At 37.4% G+C, this 13,181-nt stretch overlaps 1 pseudogene; it reads left to right on the forward strand.

Moving 5' to 3' along the window:
• The first annotated feature begins 2,772 nt into the window (after window positions 1-2,772).
• On the forward strand, window positions 2,773-3,286 carry LOC107515353 (annotated as a pseudogene).
• Window positions 3,287-13,181: the final 9,895 nt, after the last annotated feature.

A 13,181-nucleotide genomic window follows, 5' to 3' on the forward strand; every position in this document is an offset into this window, starting at 1 on the left:
GTAGTTGATAGATGGCCACAGGGATGGGAAGCATGGCATAGGGAATGCAGTCAGCATTAACATATTGATTTGGTAGAGAGCCAGGGAGAGAAAGAGCAATTAGCAGGGTCGTTTAATAAACTATATAAATGTCTAGTCAATCTACTGTATACTTGAAACTAATAAAAAATACAAAAAGAATTTATGGGATGCAGCAAAAAATTAGTACTTAGAGGGAAATTTATAGCATTGAATGCTTATATTTAAAAAGAAGAAAAATCTAAAATCAATAATCTAAGCTTCCATTTTAGAACACTAGGAAAAAAAGAGCAAGTTAAATCCAAAGCAAGTATAAAAAAAGGGATAATTAAAAAAAATAGTCACAGGGATATAAAGTACAGCAGTATAAGGAATACAGTCCATAATGTTGTAATAACTATGTATAGTGCCAGGTGGATACTAGGCTAATTGGGGAATCACTTCATAAAGTATATAATTGTCTAACAACTTCATTGTATACCTAAAACTAATATAAAAATTTTAATGTCAACTGTAATTGAAAATTTTTAAAAAATCAAGCAGAAATCAATGAAATTGAAAACAAGAAATCAATAGAGAAAATTAACAAAACAAAACCTGTTTCTTTGAAAAGATCAATAAAATCAATAAGCCGCTAGCCAGGCTAACTAAATAAAAAAGAGAGCAGACACAAGTTACCAGTATTAGAAACAAAAAAGGGGACATCACTAAAGAACTCATGGACATTAAAAGGAGGTAAAGGAATAATACGCACAACTCTATACCCACAAATTTGATTACCTAGATGAAATGGACTCATTCCTTGAAAGAAACAATCTACCAAAACTCACACTCAATAAAAGTATTTTTTAAAAGAAATCTAAAAATTCTCTTGATCCAGTAATTGTGCTCCTCGGTGTTTACCCAAATGAATTGGAAACTCATAGCCACAGAAAACCCTGCACACAGGTGTTTATGGCAGGCCTATTCACAATTGCCAAAACTTGGAAGCAATCAAAATGTCCTTCAGAAGGTGAATAGATAAACTGGTATGTTTAAACAATGGAACATTATTTAGCGCTAAAGAACAAATGAGCTATCGAGCCATAAAAAAGACATGGAGTAAACTTAAATACATATTAATAACTGAAAGAACCCAATTTGAAAAGTCTACATACTGGAGGATTCCAACTATAAGACATTCTGGAAAAGACAAAACTGGAGACAATGAAAAGACCAGTGGCTGTCAGGGGCTGGGGGGCAGGAAAGATGAATAGATGGAGCACAGAGGATTTTTAGGGCAGTGAAACTACTTTGCATGTCACTACAATGGAGGATAGATGCCATGATACATTTCTCTAAACCCATAGAATGTACAACACCAAGAGTGAGCCCTAAGGTAAACTGTGGTCTTTGGGTGATTATGACCTGTCGATATATGTTCATAAATTGTAACAATGTCCTACTTTGGTAGGGGATGTTGCTAGTGGGAGAGGCTGAACATGTGTAGGACTAGCTGGTGTACTAGAACTCTCTGTACTTTTTGCTCAAATTTGCTGTGAACATAAAACTTTTCTAAATAATAAAGTCTATTAATTTTTTTTAAAAAAGTGGGATATTCTGCAACCAGCAACATAGTTCAAGCTTCAGCTAGATGTAAAATGAGAAAAAAAACCCCTGAGGCACAAAGTGTTACATGTAATAATGGCAGAGACAGAATTTGAACCCTGGGAGTGTGTGTATTTTCCCACTACACCACTATGCCTCTCAATTGTTTGTTACTATGAATACTATTATTTTGCCAATGGAAAATCTGAGGCTTAGAGGGATCAGCCACTTGCCAAGGTCCTAGATTCAGTGAGAAATAGCATAAGATTCCATGTTTCCTGGAATCCCACTCTCATATTGCCTCAGCTTTCTCCCGTTTCTCTCCTCTCAATATCTGGGAAGATCCATGTGTATTGTTCTGGAAAGGGGAAAACTTTTGTTCCAACTATAAGCTTTCAATATTCAAATTCTTTTGGAATGAAAACTGTCTCCTCGTCACTCTCAACCTTGCTTTATCATCACATTGAGAAGATATTCCCTAATGCCAGCAGTCAGAATAAATGCAGGGGCAGGGGGGGAGGTCCCATCTGCTTCAGGACCCCATGCTGGTTTGGGTACCATTCTGCATAGATTCATGAGACACATAGGATTAGTAGAACACAGACCAGGATGAAATCCAAGTAGATATGTAGCCGGGAAATGGCTGGTAGAAGGAGATTTAAGGAAAAAAAAAAGATACCCACTGAGAGCCATTAGGAAAGAGGAGGAAACTTTTTTTTAAATTCTTTCAAAGCTTGTCCATCTGGGAGAGATCTGCTTTGGTATAATTCCATGACCCACTTTTTTCCTGATAAGATAGCCAAGATACCCAGATGTGAGGGACAGTCAATTGATAGAAGGTCCTTATTTAATTAGACTCTGTGCTCATTTTTATAGCAATTCATATTTCCAAGAGCATCTCTTTCTTTGCTTCATTTTACACCTCAATGCATATTTCCTTCCACAAAACCCAAGGATCTGGCAGTGCTCTTGGCAGTCCTCGGATCTATTTCTTGCTTCAACAGTGTTTTGGACAGAACAGACCCAGGAACGCCCCTTCTTCCAGCTTCCGGTCACCCCCCTAACCTCTTTTCCAGTCGCAACCTTTGGAACCTTCCCAGCCATCCTTGACCTCCGAGACCAGCCAATGCCATGTTTTGAGCTTTAACCCCTTATTGCCAAACAACCATGAGCTCTCAAATCCATCAGAATCATTCCACCGAGGTGGAGGCCATCTGATCAACCTGCATCTGCAGGCCTCCTACACCTACCTCTCTCTGGGCATCTATTTCGACTGCAACCATGTGGCTCTGGACGGCATGGGCCCCTTACTCAAGTTAGCCGAGGAGAAACGCAAGGGTTCTTAGAGTCTCCTGAAGATGCAAAACCAGCGTGGCGGCCATGTCATTTTCCAGGACCTGCAGAAGCCTTCTCAAGATGAGTACAGTAACACTCATGATGCCATTGAAGCCGCCATGGCCCTGGAGAAGAACCTGAATGAGGCCCTTTTGGATTTGCATGCCGTGGGTTCTGCCCATGCAGACCCCCATCTCTGTGACTTCCTGGAGAGTCACTTCCTAGATGAGGAGGTGAAACTTGTCAAAAAAATAGGTGACCACTTGACTAACCACCACAGGCTGCCAGCCCCCAGGAGGGGCTGGGCAAGTATCTCTTTGAAAGGCTCACCCTCAAGCATGACTAAGAGCCTTTGGAGCCCAGAGTCTTTTGAGCTGCCCTTCTCACCCCCCTGGTGTTGGCCTTGTGCCTGAGCCCTCTCCCTGCAACAAATAGGCAGCCTTCTAACCACCCTGGAGCCCTCTTCCAAGCTTTGGCTCAAATTGAAACAATAAAGCTTTTTGCAGCAAAGAAAACAAGAAGGATCTGTATTTTCAAGTTAATACCACAGTGCACCAGAATGCATGATCATGTGCAGCCTAATTTCCTTTAGGTCATGTTCACATTCAGTTATTTTTTACATATTGAGAATAGAGCTACTTTTGCTTTGAATTCTTAAGCTGTTAGTTCAGTCTGCTCTAAGATAAATTAGACATTATTCCTAAGGCTTAGTGAACTACCCTAAGGCTCTGGAGTTTCAAACAAATGTCTTTCTTTTTTCTCTTTGCAGAAAACTAAGCTGGGTCTCAAAGTATGTCCCTTGCTATTATGATTTCTTATTATTTCCTTTCATCCCTAAAAGAAATCTCACAGTTCAGCATGATCCGATGCCTCAGTCACAATTGGCTGAGTGATGTTTGCTTAAATATCAGCTCTTCCCAGATGGCTGGTACTAGCTTCAGGTCAAAACATAATGAATCTAAAGAGTTATCAGTGTTCAGAAATCATTGGCATGTTGTTGGGCGTGTAAACTTAATGCAATTCTATCAGATTCTTTGATTCATCGCAAACCTGAGAAGGAGAAGTTGGAGAAGGCATTTTTTTTTAGTTTGCTTGTTTTGGGAGTTAGAGGGAATAGGAGCATCTGGCTGCTGAGAGTGAAGGTCCACAGAAAAATTAAAAAGGAGACGTGTGTATATGTATATGTTTGCATGTGAATAATTAGATGCCCTACAGAACAGTCATAATAGATATTCCATTTCCAATAACCAATCCAGAGAGAAATTTCAAAGATAATAGAACTTACCACCTATTATCAAACCTATGCTGTGTTTTATTGTCTGGGAGGTTATAAACATATTAAGGAGCCTGGCAAGAAATTAGACTTGAATACAAAATAGTACTTTCTCTTAATTTCACCCTAGTATACTTCTATCAAGGCATTCAGATTATGAAATGTCAAAGGTCCATTTACAATCACCTCATATTAAAAAAAAACCTTATTAAATATACTTATACTTGGTATATACTTAGACCTGCTACAAGGAGTTCTACCAAAGAAATAATACTTTTTTACTCCTAAAATTAGCATTCAAAGATAGATAAGTCACGCAATAATGATTTCCTTCCTATATATGTTTACGGTTTTTAAGGCATTTTCATACAGATAATTTCCTTTGATTTTCATAATACTTCTATAAAGAGGAAGGGCAGATATTATTTTCATCACTTTACAGATGAGGAAACCATAACCCAGGCAGTATGGTAGAGACTGACCAGTTATTTACCAAGCTGTGTCCCTTTTCCTTTCTGGCATACAAGACTACATTTCCCAAGATCTCTTGCAACTAGATGTGAACATGTGATGGGCCCTGTCCAATAGAATGTGGGTAGAAGTAATGTGTACTGCTTCATTGCCTAACCCATAAAACCCTCCAATACATAAGCCCCCTCCACCATTCTCTTCCTTCATTAAATAGCTAAGTGAAGATTACTCCAAGGACTTAGAGAACAGCAAAGCTATAACATAGATGACATCTAAGTCACCACTTGAAAGAGAGTTGTCCAGGAAAGCCAATCAATGAAGAATATGTGTTTGATTGTTGTGTGAGTGAGAAATGAGATAGAAATTTGGGGGTTGTTTGTTACAGTAATGACCCTACATTAATACAGAGAAGTTAAAGGATTTACCCAAGTTTATACAACTAGTTAGTTTAAAAAGAAAGAGCCAAGATTAGAACCATGTCCTTCTAGTGCTTAGTTAAATATTTATTTGTTTACCAGCATTATTCCTAATGTAGGCACCCTGCCATATCTTGTTGCTAATTCAGTAATTGAAAGATTGAAATGTATGATGGTAAGTCATGTGCAGGCTCTTTATATATCTCAACTCTGCAATGGTCTCCTTTTCCTGTTTCCTCCATGTGTTCTAGTAGTTACTTTCTCAAATATCCCAACAACAACCCAATACACTGACAGATACCAGGTTTTACTGATCTCAAAGAACCCATAACTGAAAATTATCACTCTCGAATTCCCTTCCTTCCTGATAGGACATCCAAGAGTTAATAAAACATATATTCTCTCCTACCGAGATAACCTCAAATAGACTTCCCTTAGAAGGACCTGATAAGTGAAGTTGCCATTACATGCAGAGAACAGGAAGTGACTGAAATCCCATTAGGTATGGGTCACAGATTGTGACAAAGAGTCAGAGGAAAGGGGGCAAGTACCAAGTCAAGCAGAGGTAGTGAATCCTTTAGGTGAGGGACACTAGTGAGAGGAAATTTCTATCAGCTGGAGAGAGCTAGATACAGGCAGTTTTTCAGGACCTTGGAGAGCTCCTAGTGAGTGCTATTGCTCTAAGAATGTTTATTCTGAGACCCAGTCAGGTAGTTTGCCTTTTCCTCTGAATTCTCTAGTTGATAAAGGGGACTTGTCCTTTCTATGAATGTCTTCGTCTCTATAGAATAAGAGACTCATTCGAATTCTTTCTGAGGAATTCAAGGCCTGGGTTCAGTAGGTAGGTTGGAGCTCATCTAGCCTTTCCAAAGAACAAATGAGATGCTCACATCTCATAAAATCTAGAAAGGAATCTCATCCTCTTTGATTGTTTATGTTTTAGAAGCTTTCTCTCTTGTAGATTAGATGCTGATGCTTCCATGGGCTTGGATTCCAAACATCTTGCCCAAGTGAAACCTTACCACTATCTGAACCACATCATTAGCTCTTAACCCTAACAGAAGAGTCACCAAAATTATGGACCCCTTTCCTCCTGAAAGTATGTTTTCAAGCAAGTTACCATTCTATGAAAAAGGATTCTAGAGAAAAATAAGCTCGGGAAAGCTTGAATTAAAATGTTAGATATGTAAGGTGCTTCTATATGTATATTTTCTCTCCTCTCTAAAATTCAATGTGATGAACATCTTCAGGCATATAAATTTTATAACCCTCTCAGGATATTTTTTTCCTTTGGAGATATGTTTCACAAAGTAGAATACCTGAGATAAAGAACTTGCACAATGCTTTTATTTGATAGGTATGGCCAAATCCTATTGGAGTTGTGTATTTTACTTCAATCAGCAGTAGATGAAAGTATCCATTTCACTAGTATCTGATTAGTAATTTGACTTATATTCTTTGATGACTACTACGTAGAACTACTTTGGTAAAGTGTGTAGAACTGTGTCTGGCCCATAACAGATGCTCACTAAGTATTAGTTTAAGGTTGAAATGAAAGACTTAACACTTTCCCATACATCTGTTTACTTAGCATAGTTATTCATTTGGAATTGCTTATGTCTTTCTTCTTGATTATTGGAACATTAATGTTTTCTTTTTAACTTGCCTAAGCTATTAAGCCTCTGAGGTTTTTTTGTATTTGTTAAAAATATGTTTCTGTGTTTTTCAAATCTCTTACACATACAATTTTAAATTTTTATGTAGTCAGAGTTATCAGTCATAATTGTGATGTTTTATTACTTTAAAGCTTACAAAGCTTATAGAAAAGTATGGAGACCACATAAAATTCACTGTTTTTTCTTATAAATTAATTTCTTATATTTTTATTATATAATATTATATATCATCTCTTATATATTTTATTAATCTGGTATTGCGGTGTGAGGTGTGGGTCTAAATTGATTTTTGTCTAAATTAGTAACAGATATTCCACTACAAACAGTAGTTAAATCATCTTTTTCCATGGCGTTTTTTGACTTTTACCACTGGCTCTTGGTAACACATGTGGGTTGATACAAAAGAATATGACTTTTAAGTTTAATGAAAAGGAATAATATGAGATAAAATGGAATTATCTAATGCTTTACTGTGTGGGTTGCACCACCGTGCTCTCAAAGGATTTAAAATCTTGTTTTCAATGGTCAAACTCTTGTTTACTTCATTTATGTGTTTGAATATAACAATCTAGTGGTCTTAAGTGTTTTAAAAGGGTGTTGAAATTTTGCTTACACTACAATTTAGATGTATAGTATAAATGTAATTTATTTCTTAAAAACCTGATATATTATTCTTCACACACCCCCAAATCACTGATTTCCAAGCTTTCCAGTTTTCTATAGGCTAGAACCTGGATGATGGAAATGGAACTGGTCTTGGAGAGACGGTATCCTTGTGTTCTCTCAGGTTGTATTCCCTGCTGGCCTTGAGGTCAGCATCTGTAGCTGGTAAATCTATGGTTTGGTTTTGTTCTTATATTTTGGCTCAGTCAGTCTTCTAGGAGAGTAACAGTCCTTTCCCGCTGGCTTCTTCAATTTCACCTCTAGAAATCCCTCTGAACCCTGCCATAATCTCCTATATACCCCCTGAGTACAGAGGTCATCGTTTACCCTCTGCTTCAGATCACTGTGTCCTGTTGTGGCCAGCCTCATGGCAGACTTCCTGGCTTCAACATAGGGTCCACACTACAAGGGAACTGAGGTTGACTCAGGCACACTAACCAAAGTCCTTCCTGCAGAAGACACTACTGATGCTTCACAGTGATCCCCTTTACCAAGCAAATCACCCATCCCTCCAGATGTTGTGAGTTGGTTGCTAACAGGTTATAGATGTTCCCTTCTTTGGAGAATCCTCCCAGTTGAGGGAAGCCACTTTTGTTCAGGAAGCTATGCCTACCCCCACTTTGGGATACAGTCCACAGGCAATGACTAAATACCACAGGGGTATGGAATTCTGGCCTCCTTCCCTCAAGAGGAAATAACTCAATGGGACAATTCATGCTACAGAACTCCCTAAGGGATCAGGCCGAAGCCAGGAAGACTCGCTTTGCCCTGAGAGCATTCTCCCAATAAACAGCAGGCACCAGAATCCCTGTCTCAAGCTCTGCTTCTAGTGAACATGACCTAAGACACTCACTATGCCTGCTAATGTCTCTCTTTACTAGGCTGGGTCACTCCAAGTTGACAAAGGATTCTGACCAGCAGGCTCCTCTGAGGCTTTCAATGAATGAGACAAAAGTTCCCTGACTTCAGTTTTCCCCAAATTTGTCTGAAAGCACCATTTCCATCCTTTACCCAGGCCATGCCTGTATGGGAGTTTTTAATACATCAAAATACCAGTTTTGTGAGTTGCAAATACCTTCACTCACCCTGATTTTCTTTTAACTCTTTACAGTATTTTTTGATAAACAGAAGTTATTAAAGTTAATGTCAAGTTTATCAATATTTACTTTTTCCTTATGTTAAAGTTTTAAAAATCTTGTTTATTCAATTCTTCCCTACTCCAAGGACATGAAGATATTTTCCCATATTATCTTCAAGGAGTTTATTTTTCCTTTCATCTTTAGGTTTTTCATACATCTGGAATTGATCTGAGGGCACTGTGAGATAGAGGTTTAATTTTCCCCATTGTCTCAGTACTATTTATTCTAAGGACTGACATTTCTCCTCTGTTCTACAGTGTAACATATGTCAAATATTGACCTTATGTGTGGATATGTTTCTAGATTCTTCATTCTATTCCACTGATCTATTTTTCTATCCCTGAAAAAATAATATACTGTCTTGATGACTACAGCTTTATAACAGTTTTCTTATCCAGTTCATCAAGTCTTCCTTATTCTTCTGCCTCATAAGGGTAATGGCTATCCTTGGCCTTTTGTATTTCCATATGAATTTTAAAATGAGCTTGTCAGGTTCCACCAAAAAACATGTATTGGAAGTGCATTGAATTTAGAAATAAATTTGAAGAGAACTGGTATCTGTTTTGCTCATATTTACAACAGATATCTCCTAGTTTTTACATTTTTTTAAAATATCGGAATAAGGTTTTGTCATTTTTTCTGTAGAGATCTTGCACATCCTTTATTAGATTTATCCCTCAGTATTTTCTATTAATTTCATTTTCTGTTTGTTGCTGGTATGGAGAAATATATCGGATTTTGGGATGTTGAGCTCTTATATCCAGAGACTGTGCTAAATTCTATTATTAATTCCAATTGTTTCCCTGACAAATTATTTGGATTTTCTATGAATATAATCATATCATATGCAAATAATGACAGTTTTCTGTGTCTTTCTTTCCAATTTTTTATGCCTTTTTCTTGTTTTGTGCACTAGCCAGAACACTGTGAATAATGCTGAATAGCTGTGGTTATCAGGGACACCCTTGTCGTGTTAATGATCTCCAAGGGAAGGTTTTCAACATTTTATCATTTAGTATGTTTGCAGTAGGTCTTTTGGAGATTGAAGGTGTTCTCTTCTACTCCTGCTTTGCTAAGAGAGTTTATCATGAAAGGAAATTTAATATAATTAAATGAATTTTCTATATCTCTTGAAATGATCATTTTGTTAATGTGATGAATGATACTGTCTTATTTTCTAATTTTAATCAAACTTTGCATTCCTGAGTCAAACCTCATTTAGCCATAATGTATTATGTTCTATGAACATTCTTATATGTCTTTTGGTGAATTGTGCACACATTTCCTTTGGCTATATACATAAGAATGGAATTGTTAGGTCATAGGGTATAGAATTTGGTTTTAAGGAAAGAGTATGGCTTTAGGTGTATTTAGTCAAGGCTTCAGGAGGACTTTTATGGGGAAATGTGCAGCAGGCAATTAAAAATGTGGGACTAGAGTCTGGGTAGAAGCCAGAAATGTGGACTTGAGAGTCATCAATATAAAGTTTATATTTAAAGCCATTAGAAAGGAATGTTCTGTGTAGAGGAGGATCATGGAAGAGAGAAGAGGACTTCAGACCAACACTTGGAAAACACCTGTAGCTATGAGGCAGGAAGACAAAGAGCCAGTAAGAGACAGGCATGACTTCATATGGGTAGAAGGAAAACTGAGAGAGTATGAAGATTTGAACACTATGGAGAAAACAAGGGTAAGGAGGTCCTTAGATGTGGTGACCCGGAAGTCTTCATACTATTCTCCCTTTGCTCTAATTGCTGCTATAGCTACTGCTGTGCTTTTTCATTTGTTTGCTTTTAATCTTTATAAAGTCCTTTGGTTACTTTTGGAGTCATGCCACTTTGCAGGACTGTTATCACCCTGGCAGCTGCTAAGAACATTCTCTACCACCCTACAGAAATACTCAGGACAGAGTACTTAATGAGCACATACTAATTATAGGCCCATCAGTCAAAATTATGACCAAAATAGCAGGCTTTCAAAAGTCAGCTGAAGGTACACGTGTCACAGGACAAAGCAGTCACACAAATGGAAAGAAAGAAGAAAAAGAGGTTCCTTTTAAAACTAGTAAGTTATATAAATGTCTAATTGTTATGTTATATATCTGAAACTAATATTGTATGTCAACTTAACTGAAAATTAATTTTAAAAAACAATTACACAGAATTGGATGGCTGAGGTTTCATAACTTGATGTACTGAACTTTCCTTCATGCTACCACTTACAATTCCATTTAAGGCTCCTTTTCAAAGGCTACTGGAGAAAAATCATGAGGAAAGAGAAAGGGGAAGAATAGAGAGGGTAAGCAAGTTCTGCAGATAGAGATGCTAAAAAAAAAGTCTAGGATGATTTCATTAGCTTGCCCTACATTCGCTGTGAGCAGGGAGTAAAGCAACATATATACCATGTATCATTAGGTACACAACAACAAACCTCAAATACATAGTGAATGTTCTTCCACAAGATAAATATTTATCATGTTTTTACTCTATTCCAAGCAAAGGAAAGACAATTAACTCTGCAGAAAACAACACATCCACAACATAAAAAGTCAAAAGGCAATGGAAAATGAGAGCATGAAATGGGTGATAAAGAAATACAATGAATAACTTCCAAACCAGATGAAGACAAAAAAATGAGATAAACAGGAAGAAAATAAAAATTAAACCCAAATATATTAGTAATCTGTTTTTAATCACTATCTTTAATAAATATGTAATGTGTTGATATTGAGCGAGTAAAAAACAAAAGCTAGACATAAACTATTTACAAAAGGCACACCTAAAGCACAACATACATAAGCTAAAATAAAAAGGATGAAAAAATACTAGAGAAATAACAACAAAAAAAGTCTATCTAGCAAAATTAATATCAGACAGAATAGAATTTGAAGGGGAAAACTTAGGAATAAAGCAGCACCTCACTTGATAATAAAAAGATCAACTTTAGGGGTTCAGAACAAGTCTCCCCCAATGTGCCACCCACCCCGGCATGCAGATTATTTCAAACTGAAAACAAAGCCCAACGAGCTCAAGAGGAGTTTTATTTTTACCTCCCCCTTTACCTGCCGAATGGAATTCAGAAAGAAAAACCTGCCTCAGGAAGGGAACCTCAGCATATTCACCTCGGTTTAGGAAGAGGGTGGCAGACAGAGAGGAACCAAGCAAGTCTACTGATGAGACGCCCCTCTGTGTCCCATTGTTTCCGGGTGGCCCCGCAAGAATCTGTTAAGCAAATGTTTGCTCCTTCTCATCTACCTGTGAATGGCAGACCTTCCCTTTGAAGTCCCAGACCCCAGCATCCATCCCTCTCCTTAGTCCAGAATGGCTGTCAGCCCCAACCACCCCGTGTGTCCTGGGCTCCCAGGTTCCTAGGGAGCCCACATGTGTACATACATAATACATCTGGTCATTTCTTCTGTTAATCTGTCTCATGTTAATCTGATTATTAGTCTAGCCAGAATTTAGAAAGGTGAGAGGAAAATTATTTTTCTGCCCCCACACCGCCAAGAAGCTGTAACAATTTTGAACGTGTATATGTTGAGTAATGTAGTTTTAAATTTTATAAAGCAACATTTTTATAACAGATTCAGCATCATAGAAGGAGATTTTAGTTAACGACTTTCGAAAAGTTATTAGTAAGGTGGCCAAAAGAGTTATATATGTATATGTGTGTGTATGTGAATGTATATATATATATATATATGCATATGTATATATGTATATATATGTGTGTGTGTATATATGTATATATATGTGTATATATATATGTATATGCAAAGATTTCATCCACACTAAAAACACAACTCGATCTAATATTTATACACAGATTACACTCACCAAATAGAGAACGCATTCGTTTTGAGATCATATGGAACATTTACAAAATTTGACTACATACTAAGTAGGCTATAAAGAGAATCCCAATCTTGCATTCCTGATGGAGAGAGATCTGTTACTGTTGGCTCTCTTTAGTCCAGAGACTGGGACAGTCGGAGCCTCCATGTGGCCAAGTCAGAAGCAGCTGACCAACTGTCCCAACTGAGACCATGTTCAGCTTCCAAGAAGGCTTTCAGATGAATCAGAAGACATGACATAAACTAAATCACTGAAAATGCCATGTTTTGGGGGTTCGGAAGCAAAACCACTTAAAAGACGATAAAATGACAAATGACTGTGATAGTTTTATTTTCCAGTTTACTGCTTTGATTCATTTTTCTATCTGGTTGCAAACTGTCAAATCATTTCAACTGCCATCTTTCATTTCTGTTGTACTTTCACAGATATTATTAATTCCCTCGATCCTCACAATAAGCCTGTGAAGTTCAAAAAGCATTAACATTCTTATTTCTAAATTCAAGTAAATGAAACCTGCCTCTTGCCCATTGCCAGAAAAAAAAAACAATTCTTTAATGGTAGAAGTGCCAGATTGTATTGGAAAATATTTGAATGCTATTGTGGATAACGAATAGCATCTTTGTAGCACCCACTCATATCTCTAACACACCACCGTAAAGCCCATTTTGCCACTAGGGTGGCTGGCTGAAGGTGTTGTGAAATTAAGGCACCCCTAAAAGTCCCCACCCCAGAACATAGAGGATTTGGTG

Source organism: Rousettus aegyptiacus, unplaced genomic scaffold (genome assembly GCF_014176215.1).
Source record: "Rousettus aegyptiacus isolate mRouAeg1 unplaced genomic scaffold, mRouAeg1.p scaffold_m13_p_9, whole genome shotgun sequence".
Classification (NCBI taxonomy): Eukaryota; Metazoa; Chordata; class Mammalia; order Chiroptera; family Pteropodidae; genus Rousettus; species Rousettus aegyptiacus.